The sequence below is a fragment of the Cupressus sempervirens genome, chromosome 5 (assembly GCF_028749045.1).
Source record: "Cupressus sempervirens isolate cs-2001-9-10 chromosome 5, ASM2874904v1, whole genome shotgun sequence".
NCBI classification, from domain to species: domain Eukaryota; kingdom Viridiplantae; phylum Streptophyta; class Pinopsida; order Cupressales; family Cupressaceae; genus Cupressus; species Cupressus sempervirens.
Window position 1 is genome coordinate 576,275,911 of NC_143122.1, and position 5,058 is coordinate 576,280,968.

The following is a 5,058-nucleotide window of genomic DNA, read 5'->3' on the forward strand; positions in this document are numbered from 1 at the left end:
TTTGGCCTCAAATGCAGTTTCAATTTTTTTGGAAGTTGGAACATAATTGGCTTCAACAACTTCAAGATCACTATCATAACTTTCCTCTATTTCCTCTTCACTTTTTTATTGAATTTCCTTTATTTTCTTTCCTTTCTCTTTGAGTGAAAGTTTGGCCTCAAATGCAGATTCAATGTTTTTGGAAGCTGGAATATAATTGTCAAAGTTGTCTAGCTCAAAAGTTGTCAATCTTCCTACTAAGGCATCCAAATGTAACTTGTGATTTGGATCACACCTCTTTTCTTGAATAGTAGATACTATAATTGCATAGATAGGAAGCAATGTTCTAAGAACTTTACTTACAATGGTTTCATCCTTGATTTCTCATCCAGAAGCTCTAATTGTACTAACACTAGCTTTGATTATTTCCACATATTTGGCAAAATTTTCATCTTCTCTCATTCTCATCTGATCAAACTATCCTCTAAGGATTTCTACTTTGGCTTTCCTCACATTGTCATCACCACCATAGATGTCCTTTATCTTGTTCCACATATCAAAAGTAGTCTCGTAGTCTTTGATCTCATCAAATTTATCATAGCTAGGAGTAGATGTAATATCAATCATCATGATGTTATGTTTCTTTTTCTCAGAAATATCTCCAATAGATAATGTACCAGTAGGGGATGTGTCTTCTTCATCAAGGTATTTCGAACCTGAATCACTAATGGTGGCCAGATGAAGTCTCATGATTCCTTGCCATGCTAAAAGGTTGCCTTTTTTAAGCTTTGGAATCTCTCTCTTGTAAGACATCCTAATATTTAGCTTAGGTCCTTAAAACCTTTTCTACAAGCACCAAAAGCTCTAACACCAATTGTTGGAAATATAGAAGGAGTAATTGAGAGGGGGGGTGAATTGGTTACCACTAAAATAAATCCTAGATCCCTTAGATGTCAACAATAAAATTTAGATTGAGACTAAAAATGTTATAACTCAATAAATGCAGAGTGTGAATTAGATTTAGCTGATCTTAAACATTAACATCAATTAATTTTCAAGCATAAGAGAAATAACATGAACACATAAGACACTAGGATTTAATGTGGAAACCCAATATGGGAAAAATCACCAATGTAACTAGTTACTATTTTTCACTCTTCTGAAGTGAGCCCTATTAGGAGCCAACATGATTAAAGGTTACAAAACAAACTATTAGGTGTGACCTTGTTAGAGGATTTAATCACCTTTCTAGGAGTGGCCTTGCAAGAGGTCTTAAAATAATTCAATGGAACTATCACCTTGTTAGAGGATTTACAAATGGCTATTAAACTAACTCTATTAAGACATTTTAGATCACTACTACAATGGTTAGAGAGTAACAATGAAATGACCTAATTCTAATGCAACTAAATTTTTGATTACAAATCTCTATTCTACTTCATACTTGATGCTTCCTAATTGAATAACACTTTTCTACTCCACAAGGATACATGCTTATCCTTCAAGTTTTCTCTCACTCTTTCCTTCTTAATTTAATCAAAATACTTGCACACACATGAGAAATCTCAACTTGACCTTTCATTTATACCATTCAGATTATCAAGTCGACCCAAATTTATTTTACAATAACCAATAATCATCACCATACTCAGCTATAAACAATACTTGAAATAATCAAGCTTCCTATACCAAAATAACAAAATCCTTCATTGGCCAACCTTGCTTGGTAAATATTAGTTCTAAGATGATTTCCTATGTTAAGGAATAGAAGCTTGGTTAACACTACAAACTTGCAAATTATCCTTTGGCAATCGAGTTAGAGGCATTTCAATTTAAGATAGCATTCAAGTTAGAGGCATTTCAATTAAAAGTTGTGTGCTACCTACTTCTACATAGAAAAGCCAGATAGGTTAACAAATTATTCAAAATATCCATACTATTCTACCTCCTCATTCATGTATCTACAACTCTTGCTTGTTCTAAAAGAATGCAAAAAATGACTTCAACAAATTGTAACAAAATATAGTACCAAAACAATTATGCATACAACAATCAAAAAATGATAAAAGACATGCACTATTTATCCCTTCTGACATCAGTCAAGTTTATAAACAACTCTGGTAGATGACAATTCAGCCAAAAAATGAATATTAGAGGAGTTTTTGTTACATATCTACTTCCTAAAAATTATGACCATCTTTTATTTCAAAAAAATGGTCACATGACTAAATTATTAAGGTCTCATCTACAAGATAAGGTCTCTAAAAAAAATACCAGTGTTGAGTTCTAGTAGGTAATTAGAATAGCTAGATATGTAACTAATAGGACTTAATTTATTTTTGCACTAGTTTGAGCTTGAATCATTTACATATACCTATATTAGATTTTAAATTTATGATTAGCAATTATTTGATAAATATATGTTTTGTGACAACATGACACATATTTACTTAACAATTGAAATCCTAACACCAAGTAGTCATATGGAGAAACAATTACTATAAGTATTTAGCCATCAATTTAAATCTAGTATTATTAAGCTATAGGAGATGTGACTAGGGCTAAATTGATGAGGATGTTTTTGGATTTTTTTGTGCTTTTGGAGAATGTATTAGTCAATGACTACTACACAGAAAATTTGTTAGGCTGTCACATTGAATAGAGGGTATTGAGAGACCTCTTGGCAAAAAAACTACCAAGGTAAAGATTAAGAACCCTCTTGTATAATGATTGGAATTTTTAGCATAGAAACCTTCTTTCCTTGGGATATTTCTTGACTTGTATCCTTGTTTTTTCTACTTTTTTGATTGTATGGTAGAGTTGTTGCACATTGAGAGCATTTACAATTTGATGTCTCCCTTGTAGCAATAGAATGGTTTCTCTATCTTTTGGCAAAGAGCTTTCCATCTGAAGTGAGTATCAAGTTTTCATCTTAAATTTTTGTTGTGTGAAACACATTTTGTTTATACCATATGTATCCTTCACATGTCTTATAATTATGCTATTGTGGATGCCACTATAAACTACAATGTGTGTTTGGCATGTTTTATTCAATAAGGTTGCCAAGGTTTTATTTCAAGTAGCCTGAGGTACCTTCAAGGCAAGTCCATTTATTTTATTGACAAGTTATTTATATTTTTTCAACACTTTATGTAGTATCATACATGATACCCTTAAGATATTTTTTTTTTGGGTTCTTTTAAAACTTTTTAAATAATGGATTTGTTGTATTGATAGGGTTTTATTCTAACTCAATATATTTCTTCTTATGCCAACATATGAGGGAGGATGACATATTGAAAACTCAAAAATTTGGAGATGTCATTAGTATTTTTCATGATACAACCCATCATGCATTTGATCCTAATACATTATTGATAACACAAAATTTAATTGTGATCTTTCATTTTAACCATGGAAGTCTATACTAAAGAATCAAAGATTATCATTCTAAACACTTCTCTAAAATCCCTTTGTATAATGGCAAGTAATGGGAAACATGGTTGTCTCATATTAGCTTGATTTAAAATTTCATAAATCACTCTCTATTTATGAATAATAGGCAACCTTTGAGAAAATTGGTTTTATGATCATAAATACAATTGCAAAACAATGTAAAAAATAAAGAACCTGCTATCATAATAGACTTGGATGAGAGATCAAGAAGGCTCAATTCTATAAAAAAAATGAATGATAAATCATCACTTTTGAATTATTAGACTATGAATCTATCCCTATTCAATGGTGTGTCCATACAAAAAACTTTTCTCTCCCAAAACAATATCATAATGCTTACATCTATTTTGGTACACTTGATATGAAGAAAAATATCAAAGTTTAATTATTTGTTCAATTTCCTTGAATTGTGACTCAATTATTTTTAAAAATAACATTTTCTTATATGTTTTTACAAACTAATTGTCTATAGACAATACAAATAATCTTAAGTTTTCCTTATATAATTCCTTGCATTGATCTTTCAGCAAATAATATTCAGTTATATGTTTCTCTAACTAAAACCATTTCATGTGTAAATATTTTTTAGGATTTTGAGCTCATAGATAGAGAAGTTGCATGGTTACATGATAATTATTTGAAGAATTTACTACCAAAAAAGAAACTCTATTTAGTGTTAGACCTAGATTGTACATTTCTCAATTATGCTCATTTTGTTAAGTCCCGCACGAAGAGGTGACATATGTTACATCAACTTAAAGGCCATATCAAATGATAAATTAGGTGTGCTATTCAATCATTTACCTAGATATTTTTAAAAATATCATTTTAGTATTTGAAATGATTTCTTCTATAGTCATAAGGACTTGAGCTTTAGATACCTATTCATTTTCCTTAATTGTTCCTTTCCATGTCTATTAACAACTTAGTTACCTTTGCTATTTTTTATTGTTGTTTATTATTAGTCTAATGAATTCTTATTTTCACTTGATTACTAACTTAAGATTGCTTCCTTAGACTTACTTATTCTTATTCACTACTACATGACTTGCAATCCTTTTTGTTCATGATAAGAGTTTCTTATTGAGGTGGTGCTATGACAATGTTTTTAGTCTATTGTTGTAAGTTAAATTGATCTAATTTGATGTCATTTTCCTCTTGAATGATGTTTTTTTATATTTCAATGAGTTCTTATGTTGATTGGTTCAATTTGAATATTTGATTGCTGAAGAGTAATATTAGTGGATTATTATCCTTCTTTTTCTTCTATGCTTTATCTTCGTCCAACATATTGATTAGAGACTTTATGTCCAAGGGCTTCAAATATTGGTAAAGAAAATATTTTAAGTTTAAGTGATTAGACGAGAAGAAAAAATATTTCTTCCTTTTTGTTGTTTGGAGAATTGAGATAGAGAGTGGAATAGAAATTGACTCTTTCAACATGAATTTTCAGAGTAGAGATGGCAAAGTTCCTTTGTCTTTAAAAAAAATTGATGGTAAAGTCATCACTTGCAAAGGTAAGATATTATCTTTTATTATGAAAACTATATTTTTCTCATTTTTCATGCCTCAAGTTTCATGGGTTTTCTAATGAATTAGTCATATTTTTTTCTTTCTCTAGAT

The 5,058-nt window shown here is 30.0% G+C and overlaps 1 pseudogene; it reads left to right on the top strand.

Moving 5' to 3' along the window:
• The first annotated feature begins 2,548 nt into the window (after positions 1-2,548).
• On the top strand, positions 2,549-3,698 carry LOC149557233 (uncharacterized; annotated as a pseudogene).
• Positions 3,699-5,058: the final 1,360 nt, after the last annotated feature.